Source organism: Bos mutus, chromosome 13 (assembly GCF_027580195.1).
Source record: "Bos mutus isolate GX-2022 chromosome 13, NWIPB_WYAK_1.1, whole genome shotgun sequence".
NCBI lineage: Eukaryota > Metazoa > Chordata > Mammalia > Artiodactyla > Bovidae > Bos > Bos mutus.
In genome coordinates this window covers 59,666,823-59,686,652 of record NC_091629.1, presented here as the reverse complement: position 1 = coordinate 59,686,652, position 19,830 = coordinate 59,666,823, and the positions used below count along the sequence as shown (strand labels likewise).

General features: G+C 41.5%; 1 protein-coding gene and 1 long non-coding RNA gene across 10 annotated transcripts in view; one reads left to right on the top strand and one right to left on the bottom strand.

Annotated features, from left to right (window-relative positions):
* LOC138990465 (uncharacterized) overlaps positions 1–17,948 on the bottom strand; it is an 87,543-nt gene extending 69,595 nt beyond the window's left edge. For all 5 annotated transcript variants that reach the window (XR_011466609.1, XR_011466611.1, XR_011466610.1 and 2 more), the window contains exons 1-2: positions 17,780–17,948; positions 15,942–16,058 (exon numbers count right to left, since the gene is read on the bottom strand). This is a non-coding gene — a long non-coding RNA (uncharacterized lncRNA). The remainder of the gene's footprint in view (positions 1–15,941; positions 16,059–17,779) is intronic.
* A 142-nt stretch (positions 17,949–18,090) lies between these two features.
* Positions 18,091–19,830, top strand: part of ODAD2 (outer dynein arm docking complex subunit 2) — a 167,181-nt gene continuing 165,441 nt past the window's right edge. For 4 of the 5 annotated variants that reach the window (XM_070381801.1, XM_070381802.1, XM_070381804.1 and 1 more), the window contains exon 1: positions 18,091–18,210. The gene's annotated coding sequence lies outside the window, so the exon portion shown is untranslated. Of the gene's footprint in view, positions 18,668–19,830 lie in introns of all 5 variants that reach the window. The other variant, XM_070381800.1, reaches the window with a different exon arrangement.

Here is a 19,830-nt window from a genome sequence, read left to right as displayed (position 1 = left end):
CTGAAATTTTAAAAAAATTAAGGTCTCTGAAAATAAGTTTATCTCTAGTAAACCATCAGAAATCTAACCAGAAATAGCTCCCTAAGTATGACTATTAGTACATGAATGCCTAATACCTTTTTTAAAGACTCAGGAAACAATTAGGCTTAATTTTCTCAACAATAAAATATACAATCACTACTGGTAGCTTCTTTTGCCTCAATTCAAATATCCATTTAGTCAAGTAAAGCACTCACTTTAGATAATGATCAGAAACAGGAAATGAGAAAATACAGATTCTAAAAGTAGTTACAAAGAGCACTATCATATTCATGGTGTAAAACCCGAGACTATGAAAGAGCTGATGGAGCAGACCATCACCATGTACACCGTTTACAATTATTCACGGCACAGCTTTGTCCCAAGAACAGTATCTATCATGAAAGCATTTCCATTCCAATTCATACTAGTTCATATTTACATTGTAAAAGTTGTTTCTGGATCAAATGTTTAAAAGAAAGATGTTAAAATCTGTAAGGTTCAAGGACTATCTATAAGAAACGACTCAGAAAAAACTATAAAGATGGGCAAAATAAATAAACAGCAATCATACAGAAGAGAACAGCCGTCAAATATATAAGCAAATATGTTCAGCCTCATTAGTAGTGAGATATCAGCAGATTAAAATAATAATATTCTCAGCAGATCAGCAAAATTCAAAGACTGATAATATCTAGCATTGTCAAGGGCGTGGGTATACACTGGTGGGCTGCAAATTGACAGAATCTTTCTAGAAGGTCATGGGTAGCATGTTTTAAACATTTTTAAAGTACACATTTTCTTTGGCCATAGCAGTCCAACTTTCTGGAACATATATATACGTATATATCATAATGTATGTATTACATATATTTGAATGTGTAAATGAATACATTCAATATATGTTATTGAATAATGAATGTATATGATTAGAGGGTATATATATTTTATATGTATATAAAAATTAGAGATGATTATGCAAGCATGTAAAGTTATGTATATAAAGATGCACATTTTTAGTGATATCTCCTAAAAAGTAAACAGTTGAAGGATAAATTGTTGGTCTGTTCAGTTGCTAAGTTGTGTCTGACTCCTTGTGACCCCATGAACTGCAGCACACTAGGCATCCCTGTCCTTCACTATCTCCCTGAGTTTCTCAAACTCATGTCCATTGAGTCAGTGATGCTATCCGACCATCTCATCCTCTGTGGCCCCCTTCTCCTCTTGCCCTAAATCCTTCCCAGCATCAAGGTCTTTTCCAATAAGTTGGTTCTTCGCATCAGGTGGCCAAAATATTGGAGCTTCAGCTTCAGCAACAGTCCTTTCAAATATTCAATGAATATTCAGGGTTGATTACCTTTAGGATTGACTGGTTTGATTTCTATGCTGTCCAAGGGACTCTCAAGAGTCTTCTCCAGCACCAGTCTGAAAGCATCAATAGTTTGGCGCTCAGCCTTCTTTATGGTTCAGCTCTCACAACCATACAAAACTATGGTTTTTCCGTTAGTCATGTATGGTTAGTTTCCAAAACTACTGGAAGAACCATAGTTTTGACTTTACGGACCTTTGTTAGCAAAGTGATTTCTCTGCTTTTTAAAATACACTGTCTAGGTTTGTCACAGGTACTCTTCCAAGGAGCAAGCGTCTTTTAATTTTGTTAGCTGCAGTCACCATCCATATTGATTCTGGAGCCAAGAAAATGAAATCTGACAGTTTGCACTTTTCCCCCTATTTGCCATAAAGTGATAGGACTGGATGCCATGATCTTCATTTTTTGAATGTTGAGTTTTAAGCCAGCTTTTTCACTCTCCTCTTTCACCTTCATTAAGAGGCTCTTTAGTTCCTCTTCACTTTCTGCCATTAAAGTGGTATCATCTGCATATTTGAGATTGTTGATATTTCTCCCAGCAATCTTGATTCCAGCTTGTGAGTCATCCAGCCCAGCATTTCATATGATGAACTCTGCATATAAGTTAAATAAGCAGGGTGACAAAATACAGCCTTGAGATACTCCTTTCCCAATTTTGAGCCAGTCCATTATTCCAAGTCCAGTTCTAACTGCTGCTTCTTGTTTCTCAGGAGGCAGGTCTGGTATTCCCATATAAGAATATTCCACAGTCTGTTGTGTTCCACACAGTCAAAGGATTAAATAAATTATAATATATCATTTTTATAGAATGCCCTAAAAATAATGAGTAGGTGAATTTATCTAGAGTAACACACATTTCATGATATACTGTTAAATGAAAAATTACAGACCAAATATACAAAATGATACCAGGAATTCAAAGTAGCCTTAGATATACAGGAATCTGACAGAAGCAAAGGCCAATCTTCTCTACAGGAAACTTTTTCCCCCAGTTCTCAAAGAATTCATTGAAAAAAAAAATTTCAAGGGAAATGAACAGCTAACAGCAAAATACCATTCAACACACAGGGAAACAAGGTACCATGAGCGAGAAGCAGCAAGAATAAAGATATGAGAAATAAAACCAAAAGACTTCAGATACTGTTATATTATGTGTATAACGTAATTATGCTTAGCATGTATAAATAAGTATTATGCTTAGCATGTATAAATAAAAGTTTGAAAATCTGTATAGAGAACAATAGACTATATAAAATGACCATAATCTGAGCAAGAAGCAAGTGGAGTACCTGGAAATGAAAAACATAATTACTGAAATGAACAAAATAAACCCTCAACTGATAGGTTTAACAGTAGACTAGACACAGCTGAAGGCTTCCCTGGCGGCTCAGAGAGTAAAGCATCTGCCTGTAGTATGGGAGACCTGGATTCAATCCCTGGGTCAGGAAGATCCCCTGGAGAAGGAAATGGCAACCCACTCTGGTACTCTTGCCTGGAAAATCCCATGGATGGAGAAGCCTGGTAGGCTATAGTCCATGGGGTCACAAAGAGTCAGACGTGACTGAGCGACTTCACTTTAGACACAGCTGAAGAGAGAATTAGTGATCTCAAGGACAAATAATCATGAGGACGTTATCCAGAAGGTGGCACAGAAATCACATGCAATATATGGGAAAATAGGTTAAGAAAATGGGTGGACAGAGGAGATATGTGCCTAACTGGAGCTTCCCAGGGGGCGCTACTGGTAAAGAACCTGCCTGCCAAAGTAGGAGACATGAGACATGGTTTTGCTTCCTGGTTCGGAAAGATCCCCTGGAGGAGGGCATGACAACCCATTCTAGTATTGTTGCTGGGATAATCCCATGGACAGAGGAGCCTGGCAGGCTACAGTCCATGGGGTCACAAAGAGTTGGACACGACTGAAGCAACTTAGGACGAACAGAGCTTCAGAAAGAAAAGAGAGAGGGAGCACAGTTAATGTGTGAGAATAAAATGGCTGAGAATCTTCCAGAATTGTTGAAAAGGATCTTTGGTTAGACTCAAGGGCACAGCAAAAATCAGGCAGGATAAATATGAAGAAAACTCACAACTAGAAAAATCATGGTGAAGCTGTAGAGCATCAAAGAAAAAGAGATCCTCAATTCTATAAAAGAAGCAAGCTGTGTTTGGTCTTTATACATCTTATGCTTTTTTTTGCTCTTAGTTATTATTATGATACTGTTATTCTCAGCTATTTTGAACATTTATTTGAGATATAGTTGATGCACAATATTATAAAGTTACAGTTATACAGCATATTGTGAGTCACAATTTTTAAAGGTTATACTCCATTCAGTTATTTTAAAATATTGGCTATATGTCTTATGTTGTGCAATACATTTTATATTAATAGTTTATTTATTGTACAAATAATAGTTTGTACTTCTTAATTCACTACTCCTATCTTGCCCCTCCACCATTTCTCTCCCTACTGGTAGTTACTAGCTTTTTCTCTATGTCTATGCCCTATGACTTTTATAAATGCTTATTATTCAAAAAGAAAGAATGAAAAGAGATTTTAAAAGGAGATGTACTACCTTTAGAGGAGTAACAAATCGACAGCTGATTTCTTGATGGCAAAAAAGGAAGTCTGAAGACTGTGAAGTGATATATTCAATGTACAAAGAGAAAACTATTTTTAACCAAGACCTCTATTCTTAGAGGGAAGAAAAATCTTTTCTGCATGAAGCCAAGCTGATGTGAAGAACCAACTCATTGGAAAAGAACCTGATGCTGCGAAAGAGAGAAGGCAGGAGGAGAAGGGGATGACAGGGGATGAGATGGTTGGATGGCACCATCGACTCAATGGACATGAGTTTGAGCAAGCTCCAGGAGTTGGTGATGGACAGGGAAGCCTGGTGTGCTACAGTCCATGGGGTCGGAAAGAGTTGGACACGACCGAGCGACTGAACTGAACTGAACTGAAGCTGATGACATTCTCAGGTCATCAAAAACTGAGGGGAATTTGCCATTAGCAGATCTTTGGGTGGTGGTTTACTTGCTAAGTCATGTCTTAGGGACTCCATGGACTATAGCCCTCCAGGCTCCTCTGTCCATGAGATTTCTCAGGCAAGAATACTGGAATGGGTTGCCATTTTCTTCTCCAGCAGACCTCTACTAAGGGGAAATCTAACTGAGTATAAGAGAGACAGAGAAGGAAAGTGATATCATATTCAAAGTCTGAGATACAACTGGAGAGATGTATAGCCATGACAAAGTAACAGGATCTGGATTTAGGCTCTTGCCTGAAGCACCACCACCACCAACAGAATAAAGACGCTGGATGAAGTAGTAAAACAGGGCATGACAAGCTTCTGAGAGGTGACAGGATGTTCATTCTCCTAGATGTAGTGACTATTTCATATATGTTGGGACTTATCAAATTGTATAGTTTTAACATGTGTAGTTTATTGAACATCAGTCATACCTTGATGATTCTTTTTTTCCAAAGAAAAGGAAAGCAGAGAAAGTGGTAAATATACGCACAGAAACAAACAATATGAAATGACGACTGTATAAAGCAGCAGTAGCATGTTGTACCAAAAGGGACACAACTCCAGCATGGATGAGGGCTCAGCAGCTGGCCAAAGACACTAATCGGAGACTTTGATAAGTTAATTATGTCTGTAATTTTGGGGGTAACCACAAAAAGAACAGTATCAGAGTGCACAACTCCTAAATAGTAGTAGATAAAAAAGAATTAGGAAAAAATCAATTCAAGCAAAAGGCAACAGAGGAGAGAAAAAGAATCATAGAAAAGAAGGGACAAATGGAAACATAAAATAAGATTTCACCTAATGTAAATATCTTAAATGCCTTCATTAAACACAAAGGTTGTCAGACTATATCTATATTATTTTTTACTTTATTTAAAAAATTTTTATTTTATATTGAAGTATAGTTGATTAACAATGTTGTGTTCGTTTCAGGTGTGCTGCAAAGGGAGTCAGTCATATACAAACATGTATTTATTCTTTTCCAAATTCTTTTCCCATTTAGATTATTATGGAGTACTGAGCAGGATTCCCTTTGCTATAAAAGGAGTACGTCAAGGCTGTATATTGTCACCCTGCTTATTTAACTTCTATGCAGAGTACATCGTGAGAAACGCTGGGCTGGAAGAAGCACAAGCTGGAATCAAGACTGCCGAGAGAAATATCAATAACCTCAGATATGCAGATGACACCACCCTTATGGCAGAAAGTGAAGAGGAACTAAAAAGCCTCTTTTTTTTTTTTTTTTTTCTAAAAAGCCTCTTGATGAAAGTGAAAGAGGAGAGTGAAAAAGTTGGCTTTAAAGCTCAACATTCAGAAAACTAAGATCGTGGCATCTGGTCCCATCACTTCATGGCAGATAGATGGGCAAACAGTGGAAATAGTGTCAGACTTTATTTTCTGGGGCTCCAAAATCACTGCAGATGGTGACTGCAGCCATGAAATAAAAGACGCTTACTCCTTGGAAGGAAAGTTATGACCAACCTAGATAGCATATTCAAAAGCAGAGACATTACTTTGCCAACAAAGGTCTGTCTAGTCAAGGCTATGGTTTTTCCAGTGGTCATGTATGGATGTGAGTATTGGACTGTGAAGAAAGCTGAGCGCCAAAGAATCGATGCTTTTGAACTGTGGTGTTGGAGAAGACTCTTGAGAGTCCTTTGGAGTGCAAGGAGATCCAACCAGTCCATTCTGAAGGAGATCAGTCCTGGTGTTCTTCGGAAGGAATGATGCTAAAGCTGAAAATTTTAGCTGAAACTCCAGTACTTTGGCCACCTCATGTAAAGAGTTGACTCATTGGAAAAGACTCTGATGCTGGGAGGGATTGGGGGCAGGAGGAGAAGGGGACGACAGAGGATGAGACGGCTGGATGGCATCACCGACTTGATGGACATGAGTTTGGTTGAACTCCGGGAGTTGGTGATGGACAGGGAGGCCTGGCGTGCTGCGATTCATGGCGTTGCAAAGAGTCGGACACGACTGAGCAACTGAACTGAACTGAACTGAGGTCCTTGTTGGTTATCCATTTTAAATATAGCAACATGTACATATCAATTCCAAACACTGTCAGACTGTATTTTAAAAAAATCAGCTATATTCTGTTACAATGAACATATCTGAGATGTAAGTTTCCAGAAAAATTGAAAGTAAAAGGATAGAAAAAGATACACCAGAAAAACACCAAACAGAAAGCTGAGGTACCTCTATTAAAATCAGACAAAATATACTCCCAGGCAAAAATCATTACTAGAGAAAAACAGGGTAACTCTTTAATGATAAAAGGGTCAGATCTTTAGAAAAGAGAAGAAGAAACTTCCCTGGAAGTCCAGTGCTTAAGGCTCTGTGCTTTGAAAAGCAGGGGCTGCAGGTTCATTCCCTGGTTAGGGAACTAAGATCCCACATGCTGCTCTGTGCAGTGCAGCCAAAAAAGAAAAAAAAAATTAATTTGGCTCATTTAAATTTCTGTGTATCTATTAATATAGCTTCAGAATGTAAAAAGCCAAAATGTTTCATGTGATTCATTATGGCCACTGAGATATAAGTAGAACTGTGGAATGGCAATTTCCTTAAAAGAAAGCCAGTGCATGACCTTTGTCCCTCTTCATGCTTTCCTCCCTCCTGTTGGCTGGAAAGTGGTCCTCATGCTGGAGAGGAGGGAGACCTTGGAAATGTGAGTCCTGCCCAGCGGAGGAGGAGCCTGAATCCCCTAGGACTTTGCAGAGTTGACTGCTGCTGCAGACTACTGTTGTAATAAAATTCTGTCCTCTGTAAGCCACTGTTTTTGGAGTCTCTGTTTCTCACACCAGAACCTAATCTTAACTAATACAGAGTGAGCTTACAGAAGTTGAGGAAGTAGACACATTTGCAAAGGAGGGGGGAAAATCATCATGGCTTTCCTAATCCCCAAAAGCTCCTGTAATGTTATTATAACACTTAGGTAATCAATAAGACAGGAGAAAAAACAGTTTCCTCAAATGACAACTGGCAATGTATTGCATATGGTTTATTAATCGTGCTTCTGCCTCTTTCAGCTGATTTGTCAGTTAGGAAGGAAATAGAAGATTAATTTAGTTCATTTAGACTTCCTTTTTTCCTCCTTTTTCTACCTTAAGAACTTAATATCCATGGAAATTACAAAATGGCCCATTTGTGTTTAAAATCCTCTATAGGAAATGTAATTGAGTAAATGCAATAGCCCTCAGAGAGAATGTACGCATTCTAATTTCTGTTCTATGATATCGGATTACAATCTGTTTGTCATCCCTAGAGACTAGTTTCATTCCTGCTGCTGTTGCTGTTGTTTTTTAATCCAGTGACAAAACCCAGAGAAAAACTGCTTCGAGCTCAAACACTTGCCAGATAATATTACAGGGATAAGACTATGAGTCACTGAGAAAGTCAAAGGAAGATTTCAATATGGAAAACCAATGCCAGTGACTTCAATAACTGCTCTTCAGGACCCCAAGTCCGAAAGCTAATGGGTTCTGGCACACTGTGAGTGGTGCAGATCCATACTGGAGCCTACTGGAGGGTGTGACTTAAGACCGCAAAAGACAGAGGAACACGGGGCCTGAGACGCTCCATCAAGGAACCAAGTGAGTGGCTTCCAAACTGGAAACACATGAACTCTTGCAAAAGGGTCTGTGGGTCTAGATACTTTATAGGAAACCAGTTTCCAGATTACAAATTGTTTCTGAAATGTACCTAAATATATTCTGAAGCACTAAGCCCCATCCTGGTTTTCCCATCCTCTCTTTTTACAATCATCCTTCCTCCACCTAACAAAACTCCGAGATGTATTCCAGTCACTAAAGAAGACAATCCATCTCACTATAAAACCCTAACTTACTTATTTTCTTACAAATAAATCACACTGTGCAGTTAAACTAATTTTCATTGCAAATAATGTATCCATCATTTCATTATTTGAAAAGGGTAATACTCTTGGCTTTTAGATCTTTAATAGTATTATAGAGTTGACGGGCAAAAGACGACTAGTCACTCAAAGAATGCTTCTTTTCTCAAAATAAGTAATATCCCCCTCTAGTCATGTTCTCATTCGGTAGAGACACATGATTTACTAGGCATCTGGAAGCCATTCTTTTAAGACGTCTTCACTGTTTCCTTTGGTGTTTTTGGGAGACATCACCCGGATATTATTAATCCTCAGTTTGTTTTTCCAAAATATCAAGTCTCACATTAAATCCTTTATTCTCCATGAGGATTTCTGGAGTAATCACTTCTTGGCTAGACTACACATTTTCTATATCAAATAACTTTCCCTGCATTCCAGTGTATTTTGCTCTGAGTTTCTACTTTTTAAAAACCCAGAACAGGGACAAAGTGCTACCTGACATAAAATGGGGTACATTTTTTTATGGAATTCTATATTCTTATTTAGATAAAAGAGTGAGTTTAAAACAAAAAGAGAGACTTTGAACAAAGTAATTTATAAAAAGATTTTTAAAGACTCAACTGCATAAAAATAAAGAGACAAATCAGAACACTTCTCTAGGCTATTCATCCTAGATATTCTTTTTTTAAACAAATGATTACAATGTGTTTAAATTATTTGTATACAATCCTAGATTTGTCTGCTAGAGGACAGAGAATATGATAAGGTGACAGAACTACCATGATGATGTAATGGGATGAAGACCAATATCAAAACACACTTGTTGAATGATACATTGAGGAAGGTGTGCTGGTAGACTGGATTATCAGTTCTAGCAATTTCTTTAATCTGCTGTAGTGGTGTCAGATTATCTACACCCTGGCCATGAATTCATAGTGGTCAAATAACAGCTCCCCAACCTCTGGCTTTGGGCTTGACCATGTGATTTTTTGGATCCATGGGATGTCAGTTGACACAATGCATGGGATGTCAGTTGGAATGCTCATGAAAGTGATTCATGATGACAAGTACATGCCATACATAGCCACTGGCCCTCTGCCTGAGTCTGGAATGAGATGTGGAACAGGTTTCACAGCCTGGAACCAAGCCTAGAAGCACAGCCTGAACCAGAGTACTTACTCAGGCCTCATCTAGATGAGCCAAAACTGCAAGAAACTGCACCTGACCTACAGGTCTGTGAGTGCAAGTATGAATTCATGTGTACTACTGAGTGGGGTTATGCAGCAGTATTACAGACTAGCTACTTGTCACAGAAGCCTTGCCTCTTCTGATGTCTGAGTTCATCAGGACTGGGTGTCTGTGTGATGGATGATGGAGCACAAGCCTTCCACAAAGTGGTTGGCCCTGGTTCTTCTTGAGAAACTGATTGAATCCTTTTTTTTTTCCATAAAAATCACAGAGAGGGGCAAGACTCTTACTCATCTTTGGTATTGCTCAATGTTTCTAAATTTCTAAATGACATCCTTAAACTGCTATGGCTTGGTTTTCCTTTTTAGGAATTATTGTTGACTTCTGACTTTGGAAGTAGAGGGTATGATTCTGTTGGCACCATTCCTGCCCCCTGCTACCCACACATGTTCCCTCTTGCAACACTTGTCCATTTGATTGGAAGAACTCTCAAGCGTCAGCACCTGTTGATCTCTGTGTCCATGCTGCTCAGCGTCAGGCCTGCCTGAAAATAGACATCGGGTTGCCAGTGTGAGGAAGGGGGCCAGGAGATAGCAGGGAGGGTGAGCGTGAGGGTGTGTGTGTGTAATCAGGAGCCCATATTTCCTGAGTTCCATGATTTCCATACAGTGTTTTCAGCTGTTCCTGGTGCTCTGAGTGATAAACCTTTAGATTGAGGGAAAAACTTATATGTCCAGCTACTCCTTGAACAAGGCTTTCAAGCTGTCTTCCTGTTTCCAGTCCACTCTGCACCTTCAGAGATCCCTCCAAGTTCTGAGGTTTTCCAGGGTCCATTTTTCTGCAAATGTTTTATTTTTATTGGCTTTGATCCCTTCAAGCTTTTAGGATTCAGCTTTCTCCTCTTGGTTAGGCCATTTCCACTCTTCTGTTCTCTATTACCCATGTTCTGTTGGTATGTTTCACCCATTTCACCTTCCCTCCCATTCTCTTTCCTCACTGTCATTTTTGTGGGTTTTGGTGATGTGCACAATGCACATATTTGATTAGAAATTTAGGTTTAATTAATCCTACAGACCAGTTTTTATCATTATTATAGATGTGCCTCAAACTGATAAGAGAATGCACCTCTCTGGGTTTATTTTTCATTTTTCACTTATATGGAAATGAAGCATACAACATACTAGCCCTAGACTCCCCCTTCCCATTCAATTAGAGACTTTTCTTATTTTATCTTCTCACTCATTAAAGGCCAATCAATTGCACAACATGTAAATGTGAGATAAAAATCAGAGAAAACACTTTTGTGTTTTCAAATGTTTAAGGCAATCCTATACTTTTATTACCTTAGAATAAAAATCAGTTTGTTTGATGCATATGAAATGATGGTTGATATATGGCCTAAATTTGAATTATCTGCATAAAGAATTTAAATTTACTCATGCATTCTATGTCTATTGTTTCTTACATGGTCCTAATCATTTACTATAGGAACACAGGCTCATTGCAACACACCAAAAGATAAGAAGGTATAGAAACAAAAACATTCATAATTCTTCCCCATCCATCCACTTTCTGAGGCAACGTATAGTACTGATTTGTTCTGTACATCATCCATGATCTGTACATACAACTAAGAAATAATATGTTAAAATTGTTTCACTCATTCAAGACATTAGGATTCGAGATACAATAGATAATTTATTCCAGAGTAAGGCACTAGGCTGAGATGTAAAATTGTAGAGGTTATAACTGGAAAGTCAATTTCCTGCCTCACCCATATTGAAGTTATAGAAGGGAAATGAGTGGATTTCCAGGGAAAAGCTTTTTGGAGAGAGCTGTGCTGGCCATCTCTTTTCTGTTCACGTGCCCTTCAACCTCAGTTTAGAAGGAAGGAAGAAGAGGGACTTTAAGAAGACTACTTAGAGAGCTTAATACATGTCCTTCATACTGTGCAGTTGTGAGTCGGGGAGGAGACAGTGGATGAGCCTGGGGGATAAGAGACATGCCTCAATTGTGACAGGACTGACCTGCATTGTTAGTTGAGCAGATAATGTATGAGTGCTTCCCATGGGTCAAATTTTGTCTGTGGGTGAAAAATACAGTGGAGGTTGGAGGAGGTGGGATGGCAGCTATAAAGCCTCAGCAGAAAGCAAATGTATGAACAGATAGATTCCCAGGGAATAAAGTCAGAGGAAGACGCTTGTTTAGGGATGGTACAAAATACAGTGAGAAGGACACCAACACTGCAAGATTTTTGAAATCCCAAGAAAAACATTCATAAGAGAATGAGCCAGATCAGGCTTAATGCAAAGAATGCAGAGTTAGTTTTTGACAGGACATTTTATAGAGACTCCTTGTCCTTCTACTTCTCCCTTCACTGTCCTTTCTCACCTAAAGGGCTAGAGTGGGACTACAGGAAGGAAATAGTGAAGACCAAGGACAAATAACAAGCTGGCCACGCTTATCCTATGAGACCAAAACCAGAGAATGATGTTACACACAAAAAAAGAAATCACAGGCCAATACAGGTGAAGAGGTGCAAAAATCCTTGACAAAGTACTAGCAAACCAAACTCAATACATTAAGATTACACACCATGATCAAGTGGAGTTTATCTCAAGGATGCAAGGATAGTTCAATATCTGTAAATCAATCAATGTGACACAGCATACTAATAATTTGAAGAATAAAATTGTATCATCTCAATAGGTGCAGAAAAAGCTTTTGACAAAACTTATTATCCATTTATGATTAAAACTGCCCCAGAAAGAGGGTATAGAAGGACCATATCTCAACATGACAAGGGCCATATATGGCAAGCCCTTTGCTAACATCTGTTGTTGTTCAGTCGCCAAGCCATGTCTGACTCTTTGTGACCCCATGGACTGCAGCATGCCAGGCCTCCCTGTCCTGCTAACATCATACTCTATGGTAAAAAGCTGAAACATTTATTCTAAGATCAGGAACAAACCAAGGATGGCCCACTGTCACTACTGTTATTCAACACAGTATTAAAAGTCCTAGCCATGGCAATTAGAGAAGAAAAAGAAACAAAAGGAATCCAAATTGGAAAGGAAGAAGTAAAACTGTCACTGTTTGCAGATGACATGATATTAGTACTAGACAGAGAAAATCCTGAAGACACCATCAAAAAACTACTAGAACTCATCAACAAATTTGGTAAAGTTGCAGGATATAAAATTAATATACAGAAATCTGTTGCTTTTGTATATACTAGTGACTAATTACCAGAAAGAAAAGTTAAGAAAACAATTTCAGTTACCATCACATCATAAACAATAATATATCTAGGAATAAACCTACCTAAGGAGGTAAAAGGTTTGTAAACAAAAAACTATAAAATACTGATGAAAGAAACTGAAGATGACACAAACACATGGAAGAATATACTGTGCTCATGGTGGCACCCCACTCCAGTACTCTTGCCTGGAAAATACCATGGACGGAGGATCCTGGGGGGCTGCAGTCCATGGGGTCGCTAAGAGTCGGACACGACTTCACTTTCACTTTTCACTTTCATGCATTGGAGAAGGAAATGGCAACCCACTCCAGTGTTCTTGCCTGGAGAATCCCAGGGACAGGGGAGCCTAGTAGGCTGCTGTCTATGGGGTCACGCAGGGTCGGACACGACTGAAGCAACTTAGCATGGGTTAGAAAAATTAATATTGTTAAAATGACTATACTACCCAAGGAAACCTATCAAATCAATGCAATCCCTAAAAATATCAATGGCATTTTTCATAGAACTAGAACAAATAATTCTAAAATTTGTACAGACACATAAAAGATCCCGAATCATCAAAACAATCTTAAGAAAGAAGAACAAAGCTGGAGGTGTCACACTCTGATTTCAAATTATATTACAAAGAAAGCTACAGTAATCAAAGCAATGTGGTATACACACACAATAAACACTGATCTGGCTCACTCTTCTAAAACAGCTGTGTAATAGTCCTTCCTATGGATACACTGTATCTGTTTAAATCAGTGCCATACTGGTAGATGGAACTTCACAAGTGGTGCAGTGGTAAAGAATCCACCTGCCAATACAGGAGATACAAGAGACTCATCAATCCCTGGGTCAGGCACATCCCCTGGAGTAGGAAACGGCAACCTTCTCTAGTATTCTTGCCTGGAGAATTCCATGGACAGAGGAGTTTGGTGAGCTATAGCCTATGGGGCGGCAAAGAGTCAGACACCACTGAGCATATGCACCCATTGTGTTGCAGGCCAATTACACTTCAAAAACAAACAAGCAAACTCATAGAAAAAGTGATCAGATTTGTGATTATCAGAGGCAGAGGTTGAGAGGGAGGGAATTAGATGAAGGTGGTCGAAAGATACAAGCTTCCAGTTATGACAGATAATTACTAGTAATGTAATGTACAACATGATAAGTATCATTAACACAGCTGTAGGTTATATATGGAAGTTCTTAAGAGAGTAAACCCTAAGTGTTCTCATCACAAGGGAAGAACTGTTTTCTATTTTTACAATTTATATCTATATGAGATGATTGAATGGTCACTAAACTTGTGACAAGAAGACATTGTGATAATATACTGTGACAATCATTTTATGATGTAAGTCAGGTCATTACGCTGTACACCTTAAACTTACAACAGTGCTATATGTAAATACGTCAGTAACACTGAGAGACAAAAAGATGAACTTAGTGTGTAATGGAGGTTAACAAATGAATAAAGATTTGGATGTGGGGGTAGAAAATGTAAAGATAACGAGATACAAAGGCCCACCAGTCCCCTCGCCTTAATATGGGAAAACCCTGTAGGGCCATCCCAGACCCAGGGCAATTTAGCTTTTCTCCCCATCCAGTCCTGTCGCCTTCACTCCCCTGGAAGAGTTCCTCAATGCATCCTTCACAGGCCTCTCTCCATCCTGGACTGTTTCTTAGGGGCCTGACCCACGGTGGTAGGTTATTAATAGTCATCCTGCTTCTACTCTTGCACCTTAACAGCTAGACTTCTTAGCAACATGAATCAGATCATGCCACTCTTTCCTTAAAATCCTCCAATAACTTTCAATTGCTCTTGGAATACAATCTACCTCTTCATCATGGCTTCAAGGTACTACCTTCTGTGACTGCCCACCTTGCAACCTCTTTTCCTCTTTGCTTACTGTGCTCCCTGCTACGGGCCTTACTCCAGGGATTTTGAATAGAGTTTAACAGACTCCTTTTTTTTTACCCAGAACTGGAACTGGACAACCCAGTTCTGTGAACAAAGTGCCTGGCGGTACATACCAGTATCCAAAAAAAAATACTGATCAAATAAATGAAAGTCTAGGAAGTTAGAATGTACACAGAAAGAGCTATTTCATTTTCAGACCATGGACTTGGTCCATAGTCCATCAGCTGAGGCTGCCATTCTTTGATGGTTGGTCTCTGTCTCTAAACAAAGGTTGGACCTGGGGAATTTGGCCTTTATAGCTTCATCAGACTTCATGCAAATGTCCCAATATCAGAATTCTGTTGAAGTCTGAAAAATTCCATTAACAGGAGATCTTGTCCCCACATGAGACTTAACTCCATTACTGCACAATAGAGTGGTTGTACTTTTCGGCTAGATTTGTGAGGTTCCACTGTCAGTCCTTTCCGGATTGAGGTATCAGACACTCAGACCAACCTTCTCCTGATTCTGGCCTGTATATGCTCCTGTTGGCTGCCCCACACCAGGGGGCCCCATTCTAACACAGATGAATGGGCCCCTGAAACCCACCGACTCCTCTGTTTACAGAATGCCATGTCTGGAACTGTGTTCTCCCCTCCCCAATCATATGTTGAAGTCCTGTTCCTCAGAATGCAAACGTGTATGAGATAGGGTCTTACAGAGGTAATGCAAGTTGAAATGAGTTAATGAGGACGGACCCTAGTCCAACACGATGATTGTCTTTGGAAAAGGGGCTTTTTGCAGAGACAGGTGTACACAGGGGACATCCCAAGACATGAAGATGGCCGTTACAAGCCAGGGAGAAAGGCCCAGAACAGATCTTTCCCTCACAGCCTTCAGGAGGAATCAACCCTGCCAACACCTCGATTTTGGACTTTGAGCTCCTAGAGCTGTGAAACAATATATTTCTGTTGTTTAAGGTCTATGGTACCTTGTTAGGCAATCCTAGCAAATGCTTACACAGAATGCTTACAACGTTTACTGTCCACCAGGGGAGCTGAGCCACCCTGAGCCGGGGTGGATGGTTTCATGGAGAGCTTATTTAGCCAAAAACGTTCCAACCTTTCTCAGATGCCGATGGCAGACTTTCTCTAAAGTTCCACTGGACAAAACTGGGTCATGTTTCAGCTGCAGGCAATGCTGGGAGAGCCCTCTGCTACAGCAAACACCTGTGCACCCTCAGTGTTGAAAGCTCTTTTCCATAACACAGCCACTCAGAATCGTCAAACTGGTTCTATCAAGTGTGTCCAGGGAAACGTGGGCCTTACCTGTCTGCTTCCTGGTTCAACAAAGAATGTCAGGTAGCAAGCCATCTTCGGTCAGATGATTCATCAATTTTGCTCCTTCCACAGCTCAGTCTGTCTTCCAGCTCTTAGGGATACACACTGGAAGGAAACAGAAAAGGTCCCTGTTTCATGGTGCTGACTGCAGTGGCAGGAGTCAGGCAAAAAGACTAAGAGGAGTTAAGTTCTACTGGAAGGCTTCTTTAGGTGGGATGGTGCGTACCCTGAGAAATGGTCAGTTAAGCTGAGAGCTGAAGGTCAGCCAAGTTAGTGCTTCCACGTGGCAAGAAAAAAACTGTAAGAAGCCTGCTGGGAATTCTACAAATTTAAATATTGTTAGAAGCTTTTCTTTTCTTTTTTTTTTTTCTTGAAGCTAATAAATTCCAATTTGGAATAGGATTAAGGAATAATAGATTCTGACTTGGCATGAATTTGGCCAATGCTCAGATCTTGGTTGGTGCTGGTTTGTTTCTGCTTTGCAAACCAAGGTCAACTGTCCAGCATTCTGTAGATCTCTGGCCAGTTTCTACATTGGGCCCAGTAAATGTGTTCTCATATTCTACAGCTGATTAAAATCCACACGTGAAATGAAATACCAGAAGAAGCTTCATGCCTCTGAAAGGTGGCCCCTTCCCAGCTTGTTGACCCTCACCAGGTCATGACTGGTCATAACCCTGCTTCAGCTCTACAGGCATGATCCTGTGCTCCTGAATGTAATCTTACCACCTTTAAAAAATTTTGTATTGGGCCCCTTACACCCACTGGCATATAATCTTCCTTTCTGGTGCTTGCAACTCTAGGCTTCTCTGGAAGGGAGGTCCCTTCAGGCAAAAAGATTCCACTCCTAACAAGTTTCACAATCTCAAAAAGAGAAGATAAGAACCCAAAGCAAAGGTCACATCAACCTTATTTCTCTGTGTCTGCAGAAAGCTGTTTTTGAGTGGCAACAACATAGTACCCTCACATGTGGCACTTGACATCCTCACAGATCTGCTGGCTTTAAGGAAAAACAATCCAGTTCTAGTTCCTCAACACTGTCTCCCTCCCTCCCTTCCCCCACCGCCCCCCCCCCAACTATCCTGGCTGTACCCAAACACTCCATCAGCCAAGACAGTACACTGCTCATTCCCCCTCTTTTTTTTTTTTTCACCCAACAAATATTTTCCTTTTTTCCACTCCCTCCCTCTGGTTTTTCAAGGTTGGTCTCCTGTTAGTGGGCTTCCTAGTGTAGCTCAGTGGTAAAGAATCCATCTCCCAATGTAGGAGACATGGTTCAATCCCTGGGTCAGGATGATCCCCTGGAGAAGGAAATGGCGACCCAGTCCCACGGACAGAGGAGCCTGCAGGGTTAAAGCCCATGGGGTCGCAGAGTCAGACACGACTTACCCAACTAAGACCTAACAACAACTCCTGATGGTAGAGTGTCTGCTGGTGGGGTCAAAGTCATCTTGGCACACAGAGGCGAAAGGCATTTAGAAACACGGGGAAAAGTCCTCATTTCATCCTAGTTCTATGAACTAGAGTATCCAAGAGCAGTTTCTGCTTTTCCAGTTAATATCCTAGAATTCTAGTTTATTTGCTTTCTGGAGAGAAAAATGTGCATCTCAAACATCCTGTAAGAGGCCCTGTGCTATTTTTCAGAACCCAGGAAAGATTTCGGGTACATATAATTCCTCAAGGAACGTGATGGGACTTCTGTCTAGAAGCCTAGGGGGAAACAAAACGGCGTTTCCAATGACTATTTTCCATTTGCTTTCGGTTCTACCGTGAAATTGCTGCTAAAGCCTCTCACCGCGCGTTGGGGAAGGTGACAGGTTTCCCACCTGGTGGAGCCAGGAGGACGCGACCTCGGGTTGCTGGAGAAGAGAGAACGGAGCGCATCTGTCTCCAAGGCGGCGCGGGGCTCTGGGACTGGACTCGGGGCTCTCTGTGCGGGGGCGGGACTCCCGGACTGGACGCGGGGCTGGGGTGGGAGCGGGACTCCGGGCTGGACGCGGGGCTCGGGGCGGGGGCGGGACTCCGGGCTGGACGCGGGGCTGGGACGGGGGCGGGGGCGGGACTCGGAGACTGGGCGCGGGGCTGGGGCGTGGGCGGGACTCCGGGCTGGACACAGGGCTGGGACCTGGGCTGGGACCGGGGCGGGACTCAGGGCTGGACGCGGGCGCGCGCCCGGCACCGTGTTTACCCGGCGTCCTAGCAACCGGCGGGCGCGCGGGCGGAGCGCGGAGTGCGGGGCGCTGAGCCGGGTGCTGCGGTGAGTGCGATGGGCGGGCGCTGGCGTATTTGCAGCAGTCCGCGGGGATGGAGAAGTTGAGGACCCGCACTCAGGCCTCGCTTCTGTCCCCTCCCGGCTTCCCTTTCTCTCCTCGGACCCGGTATCCGCCCCCTCCGCGTCTCTCCCATCCCGTCCAGCCCCTGCTTCCCCGCGGACACACCGCTCCTCCCGGCCTTGGGACCTTGACTCTGCAGCCCCCAGCCCGGGCCGCATCCGCGTCCCCCTTCCCCGGCTGCTGCTCCCGCTGCTCCTGGCCTGCCTTCCCTTCTCCCTCCTCCGTCTCCGCAGCTTTGCCTGCATATCCGTGCGTCTTCGCTGCCGCTTCCTCCCGCCCGTCTCCGTCCTCCCAGCCCAGGACCGCGGCCTCCCGCGCCAATACTTGACTTTACTCAGTTCGAGGACCGGCTGGTGCCATCCTTGCGCATCTCCACATCGGGTCTGTTTGTTTTTATTCAGGGCTCGGTTCCTGTCAGCCCTGAAACCAATCTTTTTGCAGGTTTTATCGCCTGGTATTCTCGTTCTCCGGACGCCAGAGCAGGCACTGTTCCTAACCCGCTAGATCTTAAGAGTGGACGCTTATATTCCCTAGTCTCGTAAAGAATTGAGTTTTGCTTCTACTCAGGTGTTCCGGAAGTTATTCACGAATGGGTTTTATTTTATAATGATACTGGAGGCTTGCAACGGACCCTTAAAAAGAAAAAACAAACTGTTGTATCTATCGGATGAGTAGACAATATGAGTGTAAAGTGATTTCTCAGTTTATGGAGACAAACATGCACAAAAACCTTTTCCCTTGTCATTGTTAAATTTCAAAATCTTGGTTTAACTCAAAATAAGTACTATGTATTCACATATGTTCATTGTAACCATGGTTCTCAGGCCCTAAGATCTCAGGGATTGGCGCTGGGTGTAAACGTCCCATCAAGCTATCTTGATAAAAAAAATTAGTGTTTAAATTTTTGGAACATTACTGGAATTAGAGGAATAAATGCTGTAGCTTTTGTTCTCCTTGCAAATTAAGAGGTCACTAGAAATTCTCATACTTAAGAAGAAAAAAAAATACAAGACTACCTGTTTTTTCTTTTAGAAACTCAGTTGGGTCTGCAAAGCCTTTTTAAAAAAAAATCTTTTATACATGGTCTTCTTTTTGCTATTCTGTTCCACTTTTTTCCCCCCAATACTAATTCTAATAATATTGTGCTTGTTTTCTGGATGGTCATAGGCTCACTTGTCGTTGTATTGACTAAGTCATGTCCAACTCTTTGCAACCCCATGAACTATAGCCTGCCAGGCTCTGCCAGTCTTCCTCTGTCCATGGGGTTAACTCAGCAAGAATACTGGAGTGCATTGCCACTCCTGAAGTTCCTTCTCCAGGGGATCTTCCCGACCCAGGGATCGAGCCTGCATTTCCTGCTTGGCAGGCAGATTCTTTACCACTGAGCCACCAGGGAAGCCCCAGTTTTTTCTTAGGCCTTCTTAAGGCAAACCTGCCCATTGCTGCAGCTCCTGGGTTTATTAGACTCAGAAAAACAATTTGAATGGTGTCGAATATGTTACACACATTCATAAAAAAATTTATCATGATAAAAAAAAGAACTT